We start from the raw sequence: 23,240 nt of genomic DNA on the forward strand, positions 1-23,240 counted from the left end.
TTTCAACTACTTTGATGGTTTTCTGTATTTTATGGCTATCTGGAGAAGACAGATCTCAGAGTTGTATTCTGAGACATACTTTGATAATAAAATGAAAGTTTGTTGTTTGGATCAAACATCAGAATGGGGAAGAAATATGATCTAGTGACTTTGACCGTGGAATGATTGTTGGTGTCAGATGGGTGGTTTAAGCATCTCAGAAACTGCTGATCTCTTGCAATTTTCACACACAACAGTCTAGAGTTTACAGAGAATGGTGCAAAAAAACTAAAAACCTCCAGTTCTGTAGCAAAAATGCCTTGTTAATGATGGAGGTCAGAGAATAGCTAGACTGGTTCAAGCTGACAGGAAGGTGACAGTAATTCGAATAACCATGAATTGCAAAGGTGGTGTGCAGAAGAGTATTTCTGAACACATAACATGTCCTCGCACAACATGTTGAACCTTGAAGAACAGCAGAAGACCATGAACATGCACTCAGTGACCACTTCATTAGACATAGGATGCACCTAGTGTATATTCCCTGTCATTGGCAGAATCTCACATGGCAACGAGAAGGCATACAGAAGTGAGACAGATTGACTGGTTAAGTGGTATTGCAACAACAACCTTGCACTCAACGTCGGCAAGACCAAGGAATTGACTGTGCATTTCAGGAAGGGGAAGTTGGGGGGCGGGGGGGGGAACACCAGTCCACATTGAGGGTTTTCCATGTGAAAGCTGTTTATCTGAAGTTATGCTGCTGCAAGTAAGTTTTAAATTGCACATGTACTTATGTATATAACTTTTTAAGTAAATTGGCTTTGACTTTGTTTGCTGTGCTATAAATTTTTACTGTGAGGAGAGTAACACATTCCAAATCAGAACCAACTCACTGATTCAGTGCTTTCAATTGACATTCTGCTGAAGGATTGCATACAAGATAAATCGGTTTGTGGACCTTCGTCAGTTGTTGAACTTAGAGGTGGGGACCAAATAACATTCCTATTCCTATGATTGAGAGCTTAGAGTGAGTTATGGAAATGTTCGTCCAAAGAGTTTGCAGGAATTGGTTGAATTCCCTGTTCCACAGGAGCTAGTGAAGTTTGGTCATCATTCTTCTTGCGAAGACCAGGTCGTAGGCAATTAGTGACCTTACAGGTAAAGAGATGAGGACAATATGCACAAAATGGAGGAACTCAGCAAGTCAAGCAGCATATATGGGAAGGAATAAACAATAAGTGTTTTGAGTCAAGACCTTTCATCAGGACTGGAAAGGAAGCGGGCAGGAACCAGAATAAGAAGGTAGGTGGCTACCCTCTCACTCCTCCTCTACAACTCCCCCTCTCTCATGACCTGCCTGTCACCTCCCTCTGGTCCCGACCTCCTCCTGTCTATTCCACGATATTCCCTTTCCTTCAGTTTCTTACCTCTTCTATGTAGGATACATAGTCGGCACAACATTTTGGGCTGAAGGGCCTGTAATGTGCTGTAGAATTTTGACCCTGTTCCTTTTCTCAAGTGCATAAATTTAAGATTTAATGGCACTACAATGAAGAATTGCAGAGTTCTCTACAATGATCTAGACCAATAGATATCACTAAAATAACTCTTAGTTATTATACAATTTCCTTTTGGGTGACTTGTACAAATTGATTTCAGTATTGTTCAACTACAGAACACTGTGATATTCTGAGCTTCTGAAAGGCAACATCTAGGATGATTTTCTTCAAAAACTCTCAAGATGTCAATTAAAAATTAACATGGAGACTCTGCAGATCTGTCCATAATAGATTACTTATTTACCATCTTGTGTTCACTAGGGATTCTAACATACACAATTCATTCATTCCTGATCATGCCCTTTTGCCACTTGTGATTGTCTGCAGGCTGCCCATGGGCAGAAAATGTGTAAGAAAATCCCTGTAACTGACGAGTCTTGAAATAGTGGATCAGCCATTCAATATTTGAGACAGGAATTACTTGGTCATAAATCATTACAGCAGTTGGAATTCTCCACTGTGTGTGCAATGAATGCTCAGTCAGTGAGTTTACTCAAGATTAAGATCAATAGATTTTGGCATTAAAGTTCACATGGGATATAGGGACCAGGCAAGAAGGTGAATGCAATGTTCAGGATCTTCTGGGATAGTCAAGCGGGCTCAAGCAGTTGGATGTCTTATTTCCATTTCTATTTCTAATGTTCTTAACCTGACATTCTCAAATTTGATTAAAATTGACCTCACAGATGGGAGACCCATCTGGAACTGGCCTCTGGGTTGAGGTTAGTTATGAATGTGAAGGATTGCCCACTTCTTCCTTATCTCAATCTGGAAGTTTTAACGTAGAGAAAGCAATGATTTTTTAAGAAAATTTTCTCAGGGAATGAAAATGAAAGAAAAAATAGATGTGGTGATATATTTTAAATCTTTTTCATAAAATTGCATGTTCCATCTGCACTGTATGTTATGGCATTAATGTCCTGGTTTATGTAGTGTTAAAGTGTATTGCAGTGGGAGAAAATGATTATCATGTACAGATTACATGACAAATATTTTAACCTGAATTCTGTCAATGGTTTCCCCAACCGACCAAAATGGTTGGGAAAACCAAACATGAGAATTCATATCAAATCGTACCTGACTGGATTCCAAAAGGAAAAAAAGGTCACTCCATGATGTTTTCAACAAATTTTAAATGTATTGTACAAAAACATAAACATTGAAAGCTGGAAATCAAATAACTGTGGATGATAGCAAATTGAAGTAAAACAGAAAACTCTGGAATAATGCAGCAGGTCTAGTAGCATCAGTGAGTTCACATTAATTGCTTCTACTTCCATATGTGCTGCCTGATCTGCTGAGTGTTTCCAGCAGTTTTTATTCTTACTTCAGACTCCCAGCAGGTGCACTTTTTTATTTTAATTTACGGTGAGATATCATAAGACATAGAACACAGCATCCTGCAGCACAGAAAACTATGCCGAACATGATGTCAAATTAAACTGAGCCATCAATGTAAAAAGATAGGGTGGTGGGGGGGGAATAGGTCAAAGGTGGAATACCTCAGATCGGACAAAAGGAATATCTTTTAGATAAGGCTGTAATTGCCCATGTGATTTCAATATTTACAGTGCTATCTGGTTAACAGATTGTAAAGACATTTGGAGAGAGAGCAAGCAAACAAAGGAACATGTGAAATGCAGGTCAGAGCTGCAGCTGAACCAAATGCAGAGTGCATAACGGCTTTATGGAACATCTCCATTCAGCCACTGGGATGATCCTGAGCTTCCGGCTGCCCATCACTGTAATTCTCTGACCTATTTACCTGTGGCCTTCTGTGGTGTTTTAACAAAAGCTTAAGGCACAGCAACTCATCTTCCATCTGGGTACGTTGCAACCTTTCAAACATCAAACCAAACGATTTTAGGTAATTCACTTTTTCTTTTTGCATCAGAACTGTTAATTTCTGCTGTAAGATCACCGACATGTAATGGTTAATATAGCTTTCTCTTTCGATAGACGTACTGGGCAATTTCAGTGTCCATCCCACACCAATCTTCTTTGCAACTGAAATGTAATTTATTTTTTGCTCTTTCCCAGTTCCAGTGGAGTCTTTGACTTGAACCATTAACACTGTTTCTCTCTCCACAGGTGCTGTCTTATCTGCTGAGTTCCTCCAGCATTTTCTGTTTTTATTTCATTAAAAGGCGTGTCTTACCTAACTTGCCATGACCTGCATGTGAGGGACACCTTCTTTTCCTTCAGAGAGCAAAATGCATGACTCTTACCATATGTATCATCCACCTGCACTGATTTTCCATATGAAAGTATTGATACCATATATATGACACTGTATGCACAACCAGCTACCTTAGGATCAGAATTATTGGTTCAAGTGATTGTCTCATTCTAGGAAGGATGTGGAAGGTTTAGAGAGGGTGCAGTGGAGATTTACCAGCACGCTACCTGGATTGGAGAGCATGTTTTATGAGGACAGGTTGAGAGAGCTCGAGGTTTTCTGGTTGGTGCGAAGGAGGATGAGAAGTGACTTGACAGAGGTGTACGTGATAATAAGAGACATAGAACAAATGGATAGCCAGAGACTTTTTTTTAAAGGTGGAAATAGCTAATACAAGGGTCATAATTTTGAGGTGAATGGAGGAAAATATAGAGGGACTTGTCAGAGGTAGTTTTTTTAACCACAGAGTACAGAATGTGTGGTGGTGATAGAAGTAGATGCATTAGGGGCATTTAAAAAAAAACTCTTAGATAGGATGATAGAAAAATGTCGGGCTGTGTAGGAGGGAAGGGTTAGATTGATCTTAGAGTGGGTTAAAAATAGACACAAATTTATGAGCTGAAGGATGTACACTGTGCTGTAATGTTCTGTGTCCTGTGTTCTATGTAAGCACTCAACAATAACTGTAGCTGTAGTGCCTTGGCCGGTGATTAATACTCACAAAAATACAATCCAATCCCCAATTACCACATATGAGCTCCATGCAGATTTGAAAAGGAGAATTAGAGCACCAACCCCTCCTTCATCTGTACTAGAGTGGATGAAAACTTTTGCATTTCTAGACTAGAGTTGTATCGAGTTCCCACCTGACTTTCTTCCATCCTCCGTTGCTAAGAATAATAGGTTGGCGAGATCAAATTCCAGGATTGACAATCTTGGCACAACGTAGATACAATGCAATTCCTCCTATTCTGAATGGTCAGATCTGTTGCAATTGAAAATGTAAAAATTAAATTAGTAAATTGCTATCCCATTGCTAACACTACAAATAAACTGACTTATTTCCTCAAAGTAATCATAGTAATGGGTTTATGAGAGCACCTACTTCCACTCCCCCACCAGGCTCCCACTGGCTCAGCTGCAATATCCTGGCTGATTTATGCAGAGTGAACCATAAGATCAACAAAATTGAAGCTCTTCCTTCAAGACATATGTCCAATTAGATCGTGAAGAGATCAAAGGTACTTAAGCTCTTTTAGTAAGCTAAATGAGAAACTGATTGCCTGCCAGTACATCATATCTTTTAAATACTTGCATCTAATCCACTTACTCACTTACCAGTTAATTAAGATGAAAAAGACTATTCAGTCCAACTTAATTAACCCTTTTGCAGAGATCCTAATGTTTCCATTGCTGAATGCAACTTTTAAATTATTACAGTATTTTATCCTATTATTTCATCTGAAAGATTGTTCCTTTGTTAATTATTTTGTGTGTAGAATCTCCTAATGTCAATCCTAAAATTACCTTTCTCTAATTTTTAGCCAGTGTCTCAAATTCTACTCTCACGGTTCAATGGTTGTGTTCTGTCTCAGTTCTTTCTAGCCTCCAAACCATCTGGGGTAAGGCCCCAGCAACCAATCTTCAGACCTGAATGTGGATTGTAGGTTAAATTTAAAATGCAACCCTGAACAATAGTTTTCCTGGAGCAGTGGACTGGAGTTGATTGCAAACCAGACAATGCTGATGAACATTCATTTTGGGTGTCTGGAGTGTGGATGTGAAGAAGGAGGTGTGAAAATTATATGTAATTCAAAGGAAGCATTGTAGATAGGTTGTAACTATAGAACAACAGGAATTCTGCAGATGCTGGAAATTCAAGCAACACACATCAAAGTTGCTGGTGAACGCAGCAGGCCAGGCAGCATCTATAGGAAGAAGCGCAGTCGACGTTTCAGGCCGAGACCCTTCGTCAGGACTAACTGAAGGAAGAGTGAGTAAGGGATTTGAAAGCTGGAGGGGGAGGGGGAGATGCAAAATGATAGGAGAAGACAGGAGGGGGAGGGATGGAGCCGAGAGCTGGACAGGTGATAGGCAGAAGGGGATACGAGAGGATCATGGGACAGGAGGTCCGGGAAGAAAGACGGGGGGGGGGTGACCCAGAGGATGGGCAAGAGGTATATTCAGAGGGACAGAGGGAGAAAAAGGAGAGTGAGAGAAAGAATGTGTGCATTAAAAAGAGTAACAGATGGGGTACGAGGGGGAGGTGGGGCCTAGCGGAAGTTAGAGAAGTCAATGTTCATGCCATCAGGTTGGAGGCTACCCATACGGAATATAAGGTGTTGTTCCTCCAACCTGAGTGTGGCTTCATCTTTACAGTAGAGGAGGCCGTGGATAGACATGTCAGAATGGGAATGGGATGTGGAATTAAAATGTGTGGCCACTGGGAGATCCTGCTTTCTCTGGCGGACAGAGCGTAGATGTTCAGCAAAGCGGTCTCCCAGTCTGCGTCGGGTCTCACCAATATATAAAAGGCCACATCGGGAGCACCGGACGCAGTATATCACCCCAGTTGACTCACAGGTGAAGTGATGCCTCACCTGGAAGGGCTGTTGTGATATACTGCGTCCGGTGCTCCCGATGTGGCCTTTTATATATTGGTGAGACCCGACGCAGACTGGGAGACCGCTTTGCTGAACATCTACGCTCTGTCCGCCAGAGAAAGCAGGATCTCCCAGTGGCCACACATTTTAATTCCACATCCCATTCCCATTCTGACATGTCTATCCACGGCCTCCTCTACTGTAAAGATGAAGCCACACTCAGGTTGGAGGAACAACACCTTATATTCCGTATGGGTAGCCTCCAACCTGATGGCATGAACATTGACTTCTCTAACTTCCGCTAGGCCCCACCTCCCCCTCGTACCCCATCTGTTACTCTTTTTAATGCACACATTCTTTCTCTCACTCTCCTTTTTCTCCCTCTGTCCCTCTGAATATACCTCTTGCCCATCCTCTGGGTCACCCCCCCCCCCGTCTTTCTTCCCGGACCTCCTGTCCCATGATCCTCTCGTATCCCCTTCTGCCTATCACCTGTCCAGCTCTCGGCTCCATCCCTCCCCCTCCTGTCTTCTCCTATCATTTTGCATCTCCCCCTCCCCCTCCAGCTTTCAAATCCCTTACTCACTCTTCCTTCAGTTAGTCCTGACGAAGGGTCTCGGCCTGAAACGTCGACTGCGCTTCTTCCTATAGATGCTGCCTGGCCTGCTGCGTTCACCAGCAACTTTGATGTGTGTTGCTTGTAACTATAGAATTGTCTTGGTGTTATCTTTGATCTTTAGCATATAAAATGTCATGTAATATTGGGTCAGGTGGCCTCTTCCTGCAAGAATATCTCAATATGATGCCTGCTGCTCATTTTTTGTTGAACAAAACACATCTAAATCCTCTAGCTTCAGTGTCTCTCTGGTGACTTTGTTCACATTACAACATGTGGGGGCTCGTCCGGGATATGTTTGTGACCCATCATGTGGCCAGCGATCTAAGTGGGTGAGTATTTTCAAAATTAGCACTAACACTTGGTTCTGTTCAGGTTGGTAATATGTATCACGAATACGACAGACAGCTGGATTGGTAGATATTAAAGTAGTGTGGTTTGTGTGCTTGCATGTGTTTATGTAGGAGTAGATATTTTTGTGTTAATTTGGTGAGGCAGGGTCACTAGTGGGTTGTGTGTAAATGTGTTTGTGTGTCTTAAGAATAAGTCTGTTACCTTGATGCAACAGTTTTTATATGCAAAGGAATACAACAGGCATTATGAGTTCAGACGCACATAAGTGGCAGGTGCAGAGTATGTCCTCTGTGGCTTTACATATGTCCTGTTTAATTTTCATCCATTATTCATATTTTGCGTAGTGTGGGAAATAGTGAGGGAGAGGTTATACTCAGATATATCTGATGGACTGGCACCAATTGAGTTTAGGCAGCATCAGGTCGAGAACCCTGATGACCTAAGCCAGCCCTTGACCTTGATCGTGACCATCCACAAGCCCTTCACTCCTGGGGAGAAGCAAAGCATTTTGTCAGGGTTTCCCTCACTGAAGGTTGCCTGCGGGAATGCAGAATTCTGGTGCAAACTCGAGGAAATGATCGAAATTCACCAAATGCACCCTAAAGATATACATGTTTGGTAAAAGCAAAGTGCCCGAGGAATATGTGTCACAGGATGGCCCAAGGGGTGCAGGATGGTACGGGAGCAACTACTGGGAATGCCAGCAATGAAGAAAGATTTTAAAGGGGAAGTGAGGCAGTGACTGGGGGGAAGGTGAGAGTAACTGCAGAACAATAATGCCAGTGGTTCAGTGAGCTGATGTGCCTGCCTTGGATTATGCAGAATGTAAATATCAAGCATATGAGGAGTATTTAGGGTCAGATAATCCAAGGAGCGATGAGCCCGTCTTCCTGAGATTCTGAAGGAAAACCTGTGCAGAGCCCACCAGGAAGTTTTAGATCTGGGAGTAGCGGCCTACTCTGCAATAGTATCATGAGCTGATGAGATAGATGAGAGAAGAGGGGAAGAGAAGTCATAAAGTGGCAGCAGTGAGTGTAGCTGCTGTGACGTTACAGAGAACTTGCCTTTTTGTGCAGCAACTGGGGCATGTAGTAAGGAACTGGTTGAATAGACATGAGAGGGTAACGGAGATGATTTGGTACAGCTGTGGCATCTCAGGTCATGGTTGGAGGCAGTAACCTGAGAACAGAGGAGATCACTCACCAAAACAAACAGAATGCATAGCAGCGCCCTCTCTTTCTGATTTGACTGCTGACCAGTTTATAGGGGTGGGGAGATCAGACGAACACCTGACAGCAGCCTCAAGGGGCTTCTTAGGGGGCCAGCATTGTGATGTGTTAGTGGACACAGGGTAGTCAGTAACTATAACCGATCTACCCTTCTCCACAACTGGAGAGGCCATTTACATTACCAGTGCAGGAGATGAAAGAATGAGGCGAAGAGAAGTCAGCCCCTGGTACTTCATATTGAGAGAGTGCAGCTTCCTGTGGATTTTTGGGTGGGCCCAAACAATGAAAGACACACGGAGAAAGGCAGATGCGATCACAGACTCAGGAAAAGGAGATATAACATGGACAAGACAGGGACAGCAAACATATGTGCTCTGCAGAGCGGCTAACATGGCCCACAGAAAGACAACAGCCCCAGGCAGGGAGGAGGGACAGGGCGGTGTGTGGAAATCATGTCAGGAGATCCCGAGAGTCGGGGCCAAGCACAGTCAGGGGCTGTTGGAAGTAGCGCAGCTGCCTGAGGAGGGAGCAGTGATTAAAGTAACAGCTCACCAGAAAGGGGATAGTAAGGAGCAGAAAGCAAACAAGTGGGCAGACATCAGTACAAGGAGAGCAGCGGAAGAACAAGGAGCAACAGAAATTTCAAGTGTTCAGGAAGAAACTATGTGAAGGGCCACTGTAACCAGGGTAACACCGAGGGATCAAGCAAAGCAGCAGTGACATATTGCGGATCAGAAAGAGCCAGAGGGAGAGAGGGTAGTCCTCACACAGCCAGGATGATCCAGTCACGGTAAGGGAGCTGGTTGAAAAGGCAGATTTCACTGCCAGGTGGTACTCCCGATGAACAGCGCCCGTGTTGGTGTACAGTCACAACGAGGCAGCCAGTGGAAACACTGGACGCAAGTTAAATCGTATGACCCACCTTCTTGTCTCCCTCACAGACTGCAAGAGATCAAGTGTACACGGTAACAGTGTCACTGCAGAGAACTGAAGTGATGACCACAGCTGATGGAAGCAGACCCACAGCAAACACAAAGGCAGAGCACACCGAGAGAGTGTGACAGCAAGCCGTGGACAGCATATTAAGGTATAACAGTAACTGTATTCTGTAATGAAGTCTGGTTGCTGAAGATAGATGATTAGTTGTATAGCTCAGTATAGAAAAAACATTGGGGAAAACAGATGGGAAGGGATCTGAGTTTCAGCAGAGACATCAGGCTTCACAACTTCAATGGTGTGGCAGACCGAGAAGTTAGAGAAAATACACAGTATCTGAAAACAGTCACTCTAGCCTGAATGGTTGGGCCAGTGATCGAATGGACAGCCGGACTGGGATGCCATTGGGCTGAGGTCCTTGCAAACTCTCCTGTACATCGATGAGAGGACATGTGAGCCTGATAGATGTACTTTGCTGGTGTCCCTGGCTAGAGTTCTAGCTAGCAGAGAATGAAGGGGTGAAGATAAAGAATGAGATTAAACTGCAATTGACCAGCGGGAAGGAGGAACAGGCATACAAATGACAGTTGCATTTTAAATAATGTTTGCCAAATTTCTGGAACAATCTTCGCTTAGAGCCTTGTAGATAGCAATTAGGGATGATAGCGTAGATGTAGATGCACATAGGGAAATGATAGGTCATTGGGGAAGGGGTTAGTTCAATAGTTCAATTTAATATCAGAGAATGTATATAATATACAACGTGAAATTCTTACTCTTTGCAGACATTCTTGAAACAGAATAAAACACCCAAGAATGAATGACAGAAAAAACATTAGAACCCCAAAGCCCCCTGCACCCTTCCCCCGCACAAGCAGCATCAACTATCCCCCTCCCCCACACTATAGCATAAAGCATCAGCATTCCCACCACCCACCGTGGAACCAAAGGCAAAGTCCCCAAAGAGAGATCATGGTCTACAGTCCATCAAAAACTAACTGTTCACTCCAACATTTCGACATCCTGCAGGCACTCTCTCTCTCTCACTAACAAGGTAGAGACAGATATTGCTCCTTCCACAGCGACAGAGGAGACAACGGTCACTATCTCGATGTTACAGTCAGTCTGAAGAGTTGCTTTTTCTTTGAGTTCCATGACTTGAGAATTGACAAATTGATTACTGAGTGTAGAGCCCTCTGATACTCACTCATGCTGTCTTCGATGTTCCTGCTCCCGCTATGTGACACCATTGAGAATTTGTGTCCACAGGGCCGCGCAGGCCCCGAAGTCATCCGACTTCAGGTTGAACCTGGACAAGCCAAAATGCAGCCGATTGCTGAGCTCCGAGAATGGCAACACACTGCCGTGCAGAACCGCAGTCCTTGACTCCTGCTGTTGATCAAACATCCCAATAAGACCCAGCAGCCCTGAAAGGAAAATAGAGACATTAGAATAGGAAGTATTTAACTGTTTTGCTGATGAGCTGGGAGAAGTTGCCCTCTAGCGCCATCTTTAGTTCTGCCCACAAAGTACAGGGCATTTTAACTGCTCAATTTGATTAGACCCTTCTTTAAGTTTGGACTTTCCTGGAACAAATGTGTTTATGGCCAGGAGGGCCTGTTAGAGCATATTCTGGAGTTAGGGTATATAGCAAATGTTAACTTTACCAGCAACCAATCCTTAGGCATGAACGTGGGTTGTAAATTGAATAATAGCCCTGAATAATAATTTTTCTGGGGCTGTGCACTGAAGCTGATTGCAAACCAGACAATGCTAATTAACTTTCATTTTGGATATCTGGAGTGTGTGTGCGAAGAAGGAGTGTGGAAATTACATGTAATTCAACGGAAGCATTGTAGATACACAGTAACTAGAGAACTGTCCTACATTTGATCTTTAGCATGTAAAAATGTCATGTAATTTTGGGTCAGGAGGCCCCTTCCCATAAGAGTGTCTCAATATGATGTCTGCTGCTTGTTTTTGTTGAATAAAACACTTCTATATCCACTAGCTTCAGTGTCTCTCCTGTTCACATTACAAGTGTTCACTTAGAGACTTTTTAAAACAGAAAAACGGTGTCAATCCAGTCATTCTTCATAACTCAGAGCAGTGCAATGAAAATCAGTCTCACTGATCCTATGTGCAATGTTTCCATCATTTGAAAATGTCTCTAGTTTCTTGGTGACCAGAACTGAACACAGGCATTCATCCTGCAGGTAACAATTCTATCAAGCAGTTTGATCATTTACTCCTCTCTTCTGCTGTTGCCAGCTAATTTGTTGAATGTATTGGTTTGATCTTCTAGCACTGTTCACTGAATCTCCTGAAATGTAGCGAGTGGTGAATTAAACCAACGCATCAGATGGAAAATTCATCTAAGTTGCCTACTAGCCTTACTGGGCACATCTATACTCACATCCTTCTACAGATGTGCAGTAGGGAGCATCCTAACATGCTGCATCACTGCATGGAACAGAAACTGCATTGCACTGGACGGGTGGTCAAAACTGTCCAACAGATCAGCACCTGCCTACCCGCCATCAAGAATGTATATACTGAAAGGTGCTGGAAAAGGGCCAGTAACGTCATGAAAGATTCCACACACCCTACTCATGGACTGTTTGTCCTACTGCCATCAGGGAGGAGGCTACATAGCATCCACGCCAGGACCACCAGACTCAAAAACAGTTATTTTCTCCAAATAGTAAGGCTGATCAACATCTCCACCCACTGACCCAGCACTCTACACCCCCAACCACCACTACTGTGTTATTTCCTCTCAATGTCACCTTATGTGGAGACACTCCCGTGCCTAGCATCACTTTATGTACATACCGTCGATCTATGTATATAAGCTATCTTATATATTTATGTTTATCGTGTCTTTTTTATTATTGCGTTCTTTATTTTATTCTGGTTTTTTTTGTGCTGCATCAGATCTAGAGTAACAATTTTTTTTTCTCCTTTACACTAGTGTACAAGAAATGACATTAAACATTAAACAACCTTGAAACAGCATGTGCGCATGATTTGACAGAGGCAGCTAAACTATTTATTCAAAGCTATTGTAGACACAAGAGATTTTGCAGATGCTGGAAATCTTGAACGACACACATAACTGCTGGTGGAGGCCAGCAATTCAGGCAGCATCTGTGGAGGGGAATAAACTGTCAACATTTTGAGTCGAGGTCCTTCATCCCATCAATGTTATGTTTTAAGTTGCAAGGAAGTTGTCCAAAACAGAGCCTACCTAACTTTTTATTCTAGTCTCACAATACACCAACCCTAATCCTGATTCTAACCAGTGGAAATGTAGAACATGAGCTTAAACTGTAACCCAAAAAGAATTTTCCTATCCTAAAAAACATACACTACTAATCTTAACTCTGACTTAATTATACTGGAATTCGAACTTAAGCTAAGATTCTGTTTTGCAGTAAGACCATTCAAATCCATTTCTAAAATAATCCATTCCTAATCCTAATAATTCCCAGCTGACAACTCCTTACCCCAATCCTGAAATCTATTGCAATTTGAACTCCTCATCTAAAAATATTCCTGCATGCCAGGTGGATTCTTCACTCCCAAGAAAGTGCATTGTGGAATGTCCACACAAGTTCAAGTATTGTTCATGTAGTTTATTCTTACCAGAGTGCCTCTGGTTGGTCTCCTCGACTGCCATGATGAGACCACTCTCAGGATGGAGGACCAACACCTTATATTCCGTCTGGGTAGCCTCCAACCTGATGGCATGAACTTTGATTTCTTGAACTTCCTGTAATTGCCCCTCCCCTTGTCCTTCACCATTCCTCATTCTGGTTTCCCTCTCACACCTTCGCTTCTTGTCTGCCCATCACTTCCCTCTGGTGCTCCTCCACCTTCCCTTTCTTCCATGGTCTTCTGTTCTTTCCAGTCAGATTCCCCCTTCTCCAGTCCTTTATTTCTTTCACAAAACAACCTCCCAGCTCTTTACCTCCCCTCTTCCCCTCTCCCAGTTTCACCTGCAACTTTGTACATTTTCATCCCACCTGCTAATTCTGACTTCTCCCCTTCCTTTCCAGTCCCGATGAAGAGTCTTGGCCCGAAACGTCAACTCTTTACTCTTTTCCATAGATACTGCCTGACCTGCTGGGTTAATAGTTAACTATATTAGTTAACTAATACCATAGTATGTTATATTACGTCTAGCAACCATCTTAATAGACATCCTAAAATCAAACCCAAACCTGCAACATACCAATAGGATCACTTTCGTTAACTGTCCTTATTTTCTTTGTTTCCCCGCCCCTCCGCCTGCCCGCCCCCACCGATCAGGGTCACATGAAGCCATTGGTGCAGGTGGTGGATGGTCATATGAGCAGCTGGTACTTATCACAAGTCCTGGATGTGCAACCACTGACGGCAGGCAGACAATCTCTGAAGAGTATTGGTAATGGCCGTGGTCACCCATCTTGTAAATACACTGCCTAAAAGAAGGCAAACCACCTCTGTAGAAAATTTGCCAAGAACAATCATGGTCAAAGCCCATGATCGCCTACATCATATGACACGGCACATAATGAATGATCGAATCACCTACATGTTAGCTCAATATTTTAAAGATTTTGTCTGCTATAAATCCCTCAGTTGCTTTCTCTTTTGATTCTAAAATTCTTCAGTTTACTTTGTATCCCAAAGCATTTTATAACTCATTAAAGGACTTTGCTTATTTTAAATTCTCTTCCTTGAACTAAATTAATTATCTCTGCTGTATGATGTCATTTGTAAACTTTGAAATGACTATTTGCTTTGTCACATATTTTGAAGAACATTTAAAAAATATTTCACTAGTTAAATTCTAAATACCAAACTCAACACGTTTATGAATGGAAATAAGCTGCTTTGGAGCATTCAATCATGTGCTGCTGTAAATTATTGAACTGTTTGTTTCACTAGAGAGGGCCATTCACCTCAAAGATTTAATTAAGTAAATGAATTTCATTGGAAGGTTCGGGATTCTTTGCTTAACAGCTATAGTATGACTCAAGTTGGTAATCTCTTGATTGTCCTTGTTCCAGATACAGCAGTTGATTGAAACAGTTGCATTAGCTTGTTGTGAGATAAGGTTAGTCAAAAGCTTATAAAGCAGCTCTGTAAAACGGTTGGGAGTTTGTTCTCTATTTGGTAAGCATGTGTTGCAATCATATCATCTCACCACCACTTGATGTCATTGTGTTCCTTATCTGACTTATTAAAACACAGAGGAGACCTTAATGAAGGCAGCATCATTCCCCTCTGCCATCTGATTTCTAAACGGACATTGAACCCTTGATCACTACCTCACTACTGCAGTGTACTACTGCTGTAAAATTAACAAATGTCACGACATAGACCGGTGATTAAACCTGATTCTGAATCTGATCCATCATTGGAACCCCCACCACCCAGGACATGCCCTCTTCTCATTACTACCATTACGGAGGAGGTACAGGAGCCTGAAGACACACACTCTATATTTTAGTAATGGCTTCTTTTCCTCCACTACCAGGTTTCTGAGTGGACAATGGACCCATGAACCCAACACTACCTCACTCTTGCTGCTGTCTTCAAAGTTCAAAGTAAAATTTATTATCAGAGTACATGCATGTCACCACATAGAACCCTGAGTTTCTTTTTCTGTGGGCATACTTAGCAAATCTATAGAACAGTAACTGTAATCAGGATCAATGGACAACAAACTATGGAAATGCAAGTATAAGTAAATAGCAATAAATAACGAGCATGAAATAACAAGATAATCCAGTTCATGGAGTTGATTACTGTATCATGGTGCAATTAAATTTCATGAAGGTAAAGTAACTGCCTCTATATAACTCACTGTGGACAGACCTATAAATGCAGCAACAAATGAACCTAACCTCATCCTTTATTGGTGGATGAAAATGAAAAACCTCTCTCATTCTACAATCCTTTAAAACAATGTATCTGTTGGAGTAACACAGAGGAACTCAGCAGATCAGTCAGCATCTATGGAGGGGAATAAATAGTCGATGTTTTGGGCCGAGGCCCTTCGTCAGGACTGGAAAGGAATGGAAAATAAGGGAGAATAAGAAGGTGGGTGGAGGGGAAGAAGTAAAGGCTGGCAAGTGATAGGTGAAACCAGCTGAGGGGGAAGTTGAGTGGGTAGGAGAGAGGAGTGAAGTGAGAAGCTGAGAGGCAAAAGGTGGAAAAATTAAGGGCAGAAGAAGGAATCTGATAGGATAGGACAGTGGACCATGGGAGAAAGGGAAGGAGGAGGGACACCAGAGGGAGGTAATGGCAGATGAGGGGAAGGAGGGGGTAAGAGGGGTGCCAGAATGGGGAATAGAAAAAGGAAGAAGTGGGAGAAGGAGGAATTACCAGAAGTTAGAGAATCAATGTTCATCTTCCCCCTTCCTTTCTAGTCCTGATGAAGTGTCTCAGCCTAGATCATCAACTGTTTATTCTCCTCCATGGATGCTGCTTGATGTGCTGAATTCCTCCTGCATTTTGTGTGTTGCTCTGGATTTCCAGCAACTGCAGAATCTCTTTTCTTTGTGTATATGTTAGGCTAGGGGGAATTTCTTAATCCACACCTCTGGCATAGGACACTTATGGTCTTCAACAGTTGTCCACACAGAGCAGCAGATTAATTTCATGAACAGATATCATGCCCCAATCACACTAGAGGTACAAACCTGCTTCTGCCACTGCCCTGCTCCTCCAGTGTCAGCAACACTTCCCTTGATGTTGTCCTTGTAGAAATGCAACCACAAAAACCCAAAGGGGCAATGACCTTGTGATAGCTGAAAATAAATTACCTCATGGACCTGTGGGGTTCAACTCTTTAAAACATAATTCCATTGATTCAGATTCAGGTTCAGATTTATTTACCATATTATATTAAAATATATAAAAGTACTGTTATCTATGTGGCCGTTTACACAACAATATCATTAAATAAAACGCTAGAGACTGGAGCTAAGCTAACAGGGCTTTTTACTTACTGAACCCGAACTGAACACATATATACAGATCAATACGCGCCTGATAGCACATGCTCAATGACGTGTTACTACAACATAAAATAGTCCCATATTATACAGTAGGCTATATGGTACACTCCTCCCCTTTTATTTAAAAAGTGTATCAATTTTTCTTTTACGCTAATCAAATACTGTATGTGTACCCTTAATATACAAATGCCCACCCACTGTTTAATTAGTAACTTAATCATATGAAATTATAACAAAGTAACATAATAATAAGTATTATTATTATAATAGGTCTTTTGGGGGGGTCTTCTCTGCCCCTCTGAGTAACGTCTGTCAATAAACTTGTTTGCTTTAATATAGATTTCTATATAAAAGTCATGAAAAGTTGACCTCTGAGCATAGGGAGTTTCCATGGTCTGCTTCAAAGATGACTTGCCACCAACAAAGAAGTGGTTGGTGATCTGCTGTCTCTGCTAGTTATCCAAAAGTCAGGGCAAACCAATGACTCACAGAAAGATCAGTACCTTACCAGTAACCTTTCACCATTTGGTGCAGCATTTGATCGAAATCCTGTTTATTGTTCCATTCTTCTTAAGCTGCTGTTGAAGTACAGTTTTGCTGATATTAAGGATTACCTGCAGTGCTATCTATCTGGCTCAGGAGGGAGAATTCCTTCAGATGCACATTCAGCAAAAGTGTGAAAATACAATAGAAACCCTACAGTTTGTTGCCAGAATTCGCCTCTGTTTTGATGCTGTTTCCCAACTTTGTGAAAAACAAGACACATTGGCTGAGGATTCCAAAATATGTACGTGGAAAAGAAACTTTCTCGCAAAGGATTAAGTGTATGATTCTCAATGGAGGAAAAAGATTGGTTCAAGATTTACCTTGTGCGAAAGCTGTTCTGTTTGAATAGAATTCATTTTGTCCTCTGTTAAGTTTACCTTCTTCCCCAGCAACCTGGTTTTCATTTATTTCACCACCTTCAGTAATTTCTTCCTGAGGCTGGTCGCTATATCGTGGGCGGCAACCATAGCGACGACGAACAAAGTAAGGTGCGTAACGCTGTCTTCTGTAAGGAGGGCGATGTTGCCGATTTTGATAATCTTGGTTTTCTCCATCTGTTGCCGGCGCTGCTCCCTCCTTTCTCTCCACCTTCAATGTTCTGTTGGTAATTACGTGGAGGACCTTGCCGGCGAGGGTTGTAGAGACGATAACGATTTCTGTCCGTGGCATATCGGCTTCCTTGGACTGAAAGTCCTCCGGGACCAGTTATGTTTGCTGCTTCGGCACCCTTTTCGCTTTCCTCTACATCGAACTCCAGTTTCACCGTCTCCAACACTGCGGAGTTATTTCCGTGGGTTATTCTTTTTTTATAGCAGTCTGATGTACAAACACATCTTCCTTTGTATCATTCTTGTTGATGAGTCTGTATCCATTTCATACATTGAACCACTTTACTGTTCCAAGAACCTTTGTTGTGATGACCTTCTTCTCCCCGGGGATTTGGGTTTGTCTGGCTGTTGCTGTTGCTGCTGTTTGGGTTGCTGCTCTGTCCCGGCCTCGCTCATGGTGTTGACAGGCTGCATGGTAGTGGCTCGGGCCGGTCTGAGGTGGGGGTTCCTGCACTCTCTCCGCTTCCTTCTTCTCTCTAATATAATTCCTTTCCACTTTTTCTGTCTCCAGTTGCAGAAAAAGCTCTGCATTTCATATTCCTTGCTTGTATTGTTGATCTAGTTTCTTCATCCTTTTCTGATACTCCTGCAAAGTGCCTTCCTCTAACTGCTGTAGCTGTCTTTTGAGAGATGTCAATTTCTCCTGGTACATCTGCTCTTTTACTTCCAGGTAGTCTTCAACATCCTGCTTATTGGCAATATCTGTCTCCCTTGCATCCTCTGTATCTTCATCCGAGTCGCGGCCACGGGTACTGCGTTTGTCCTCATCGTTGACGCTGTCTAGCTCCTCCTCATCATCGTAATAGTCGACAATGGGTGAGAGGAGAGTCTGTGGACATCTTCCCTGCCGAGCTGCCCTCCTTTGTTGACACATCCAGTGCCCTGATGGTGTGCTAATCTAACTGGATTTTCCTGAGCCATTCATGTCCCAACAATGGTGGTCCTCCATTTTCCAGTACATAGAGTGTCAGCTGCTGCCTTTGTCCCTGTAGGTCACTGTCACTTTAATTTTACCTTTGGGACGCACTTTCTGTCCTGTGCAAGTCTTTAGCAGTAGTTTAGTTCGTTTCAGAGGTATGTGAGAAACCAGGCGTTTGTAGTCATGTACAGAGATCACTGTTAAAGCTGAGCCTGTATCCAACTCCATTTTCAGTCTCACGCCTGCCACTTATGGAGTGATCCTTATTACTCTTCGATTATCTGTCTCTTTCACGCTGTGAAGTTGCAGACAAGACAATTCACTTTCGTCGGAGCCGTTTTCATCAGAACTGCTTTCTTTCATTTTGTGTACCTTGTTGTATTTTCCTTCCTGGTGTTTCTTGTTTCTCTGTATTTTGTCCTTTCCTGCAGTTCACTGGCTTTGCATACTCTGCCAGTGTGGCCCTGTTTGCCACAGTTTCTGCATTCTTTGTCTTTAAACCCACAGCCATCAGGGTCATATGACCTGTTGTAACATTTCCTTCCTTCATTTCTGTACAGCATGTTCCCACAACGATAACATTTCTTTCCTTCATTTCTGCTCAGTGACATTTTATTTGTGGCATATTCCAGAGAGTTTTGTTGTATCTCTGCAGCACCTCGTGTGGCTGATTCTAATGATATTGAGATGTTTAGCGCTTTCTCCAGTGTAAGGTCTTTTTCACACAGAAGCTTCTTCTGTGTGGTTTCACAGTACATGCCACACACTAACCTGTCCCTCAATGCGTCTGATGGACCAGCTCCAAATTAACAATGTTCTGATAATTTGCGCAATTCAGCACAATATTCAGAAATGCTTTCATTTTTTCTCTGGTTCCAATTGTAAAATTTAAATCTTTCAGCAATGCCCAGTGGTTTGGGGTTTAAATGTTGTTGGAGAGTGTCTACTATTTGCTTGAATGTCTTGTCAGCTGGCTTTTCAGGGGTTAACAAGCTCCGTAGCAGGCCGTATGTTTTTGCGCCCATTACACTAAGTAAGATGCTGACTTTCTTTCCTTCATCAACACTGTTAGCATCACAATATAACTATTCTTTCAATATAAGTTGCCCAGTCTTCAATGCCACTACCAAATGCTGTAATGGTTCCAATTAATGCCATCCTTGTTATGTTAATTTAGCCCCGGTCCCTTGTTTGCTTTTTGACTCACGTGACCTTTTTTTGCTAACGTCGCGAGTGCACTCTGACTGGATGTGTGTGTCGCTCCTCTTTTTTCTCCCTTCTGGGGCAGGCAGACCCTCAGCTCCTGGGGTCAGCGCTGGCTGTGGTCTCCTGGTCTCCTGACATGCTGCCGTTCCGACAGTGTCCCTGATTCCTTTCGGACTGCCATGGCCTCACTCTTCTTTCGAGTGCCGCTATCAATTAAAACACGGCGTTCCGATACGATGTAGGTTCATTAACCTCGTCGCCAATTTGTTGTGTATGTGGCTGGTTTACACAACAATATCATTAATAAAAATGCTAGAGACTGGAGCTAAGTTAACAGGGCTTTTTACTTACGGAACCCGAACCGAACACATATATACAGATTAATACGCACCCGATAGTGCATGCTCAATAACGTGTTACTACGACATAAAATAGTCCCATATTATATGGTAGGCTATATGGTAAAAGTATATTTGTATAAAAGTATAAAATTCAGACCTTCACAGGAAAAGGCCTCCCCATTCTGAGCATGTCTACAAGGAGTGTTGCCACAAGAAAGAAGCATCCATCATCTGGGCCATGCTCTTTCCTCACTGCTGTCATTGGGAAGGAGGTACAGAAGCCTTACATCTCACACCACCAGGTTCAGGAACAGCAATTATCCTTCAAGCTTCAGGATCCGGTACTGGTGTAGATAACTTCACTCACCTCAACACTGAACTGATTCCACAACCTATAGACTCACTTTCCAAGAACCTATCAACCTCTGCTTTAAATATCCCCAATGACTTGGCCTCCACAGTTATCTAGGGCAATGAATTTCACAGCCTCGCCATCCTCTGGCTAAAGAAAGTCTTTCTTATCTCTGTTCTAATTGGTCATCCCTCTATTCAGAGTCTGTGCCCTCTGGCCTTAGGCTCACCCACTATAGGAAACATTCTCTCCACATCCACTCTATCTAGGCCTTTCAATATTCAATAGGCTTCACTGAGATTCGCTCCCCACCCTGACTCTTCTGAATTCTAGTGAACACAGGCCCACAGCCATCAAATGCTCCTCATACATAAACCCCTTCATTCCTGAAATAATTCTTGTGAACATCCTCTGGACTCTCGCCAGTGCCAATACATTTTTTCTTGGACAATGGGCCCAAAACTGCTCACAATACTCCAAGTGTGGTCTGACCAATGCCTTACAAAGTCTCGGTATCACATCCTTGCCTTCATATTCTAGAGCACCGAAATTTGCCTTTCTTACCACCGACTCGACCCACAAGATAACCTTTAGGGAATCTTGCCCACAGGTTCCCAAGTCCCTTTGCACCTCTGATTTTTAAAAAAAATTCTCCCTGTTTAGAATGTAGCCCATGCCTTTATTCCTTTTTCCAAAGGACATGACCATATACTTCCCTACACTCTATGCCATCTGCCACTTCTCCAAATCTGTCCAAGTCCTTCTGCAGACTCCCTGCTTTCTGAAGCCTACCTGCCCTTCACCTAGCTTTGTGCCATCTACAAACCTGGCCACAAAGCCATCAATATCATCACGTAAATTGTTGACGTACAATGTGAAAAGAAGCAGTCCCAGTACTGACCTCTGCAGAACACCACTTGTCACCAGCAGCTGACCAGAATAGGCCCCCTTTATTCCCATTCTTTGCCTCCTTCCAGTCAGTCAATCTTCTATCCCTGGAGTATCTTTCCTCTGATCCAAGTAAACAACTTCCACTGACTCTCCTTTGATTATCGTACCTGTTATTCCCACGTGTTGGGCACGTGGCCAAGTGGTTAAGGCATTTATTTGTCTAGTGATCTGAAGGTTGCTAGTTCGAGCCTCAGCTATGGCTGCGTGTTTGTGTCCTTGAGCAAGGCACTTAATCACACATTGCTCTAAAATGCCCAACGCAGGCCTCTCATGGTCTGAGTCGACGTTCCCTCCCTCCTGTTATTCCCACAAGGATTCTACATCTTCCAATCTATGTCACCTCTTTCTAAGAATTTGATTTCATTTTTTACCAACAGACCCACCCAATCCCCTCTGCCTACCTACATGTCTTTTCAGTGCAAGGTGTATCCTTTGATGTTAAGCTCTCAACTATAGTTTTCTTTCAGACATGTCTCACTGATACCCACAACATCATTCTTGCCAATCTCTAGCTGTGCTACAAGGTCATCTATCTTATTCCGTATACTGCGTGCATTTAGGTATAACACCTTTGGCCCTGTATCCATCATTCTTTTTGATTTCAACCCCGTCACTCTTCACCTCATCCCGTTGTCTGCAATTTTGCCCTATCATCTGCCTATCCATCATCACGGTCTCCCTACACAGTGCATTGACTTGTATACCAAGTACCCCATCCTCAGACCTATCACTCTAGTTCCACCCCGCTTGCCGACAGCTTAAATCCTCTAACAAACCCGCCTGCAGGGACATTGGTCTCCCTTGCATTCAGCTGTAACCTGCGCTTTTTTCATACAGGTTATACCTTCCTCAGAAGAGATCCCAATGATCCAGAAATCTGAAACCCTGCTCTCTGCACCAGTTCCTCAGCCATTCATTCATCCGTACCATCATCCTAATCCTGCCATGTCTTGCATGTTGTACGTGAATAATCTAGGGGTAACTACCCAGGAGCTCCTGTTCTTCAGCCTTCTCCCAAACTCCTTACTGTCTGTTCACTGCGCAGGACCTCATCTCCCTTTCTACCGATGTCATTGGTGCCAATGTGCACCATGACCTCTGGCTGCTCACCCCCCCCCCCTTGAGAATCTTCTGCAGCCACTCTGAGACATCCTGGACCCTAGCATGTGGGAGGTAACACACCATCCTGGCTTTTCTTTTGTGGCCAGAGCCTCACTGGCTTGGCTGCTGCTGCTGTGTCCACCCCCCCCCCCACCACCACCTGCACTATTCAAAGGGGAATGACCACAGGGGAACTCTTTACTGACTAATTATTCCTGGTGGTAACCCACCTGCTATCCAAAGCCTGCACTGGGATGCGACCACCTCAGTAAAAGACTCATCAATAAAGTTTTCAGCCTCCTGGATAGTCCTGAGTGCATTCAGCTCCAGTTCCGTAACTTTGTCAGACAGGAGCTAAAGTTGGGTGCACATCCTGCAGGTGCGGTCATCGGGAAGACAGTTAGGTACCCTGACATCCCACGTCTCACAGGAGGATGCCTGAACTACCATGCTGCGTCTATTATGCATCTAACATCTCAAACTTAAGTTTTAGCCTGTACCTATTCTCGCCCATGCCTGTAGAGCCAAAGTCACTTTAACACTGTCCACTCACACAATGGCTGCTCCAACAAAGGCTCTGGATATGCCCTCTTCTCATTGTTACCATCAGGGAGGAAGTACAGGAGCCTAAAGACACACACTCAATGACTTAGGAACAGTGTGTACTTCCTCAGCAATTGCTGTGTCAAGCCCACTAAAAATTCAATATGTTTCAATAAGATTGTTCCTCATGGTTCTAAACACC

General features: G+C 43.1%; 1 protein-coding gene and 1 pseudogene across 1 annotated transcript in view; both read right to left on the minus strand.

Moving 5' to 3' along the window:
• ccdc117 (coiled-coil domain containing 117) overlaps nucleotides 1–23,240 on the minus strand; it is a 110,116-nt gene that overhangs the window by 79,851 nt on the left and 7,025 nt on the right. The window contains exons 2-3 of the mRNA XM_063034190.1: nucleotides 10,666–10,885; nucleotides 4,587–4,705 (exon numbers count right to left, since the gene is read on the minus strand). The gene's annotated coding sequence lies outside the window, so the exon portion shown is untranslated. The remainder of the gene's footprint in view (nucleotides 1–4,586; nucleotides 4,706–10,665; nucleotides 10,886–23,240) is intronic.
• LOC134338358 (Y-box-binding protein 1-like) lies at nucleotides 17,155–18,039 on the minus strand (annotated as a pseudogene).

Source organism: Mobula hypostoma, chromosome 27, assembly GCF_963921235.1.
Source record: "Mobula hypostoma chromosome 27, sMobHyp1.1, whole genome shotgun sequence".
Lineage (NCBI taxonomy): Eukaryota > Metazoa > Chordata > Chondrichthyes > Myliobatiformes > Myliobatidae > Mobula > Mobula hypostoma.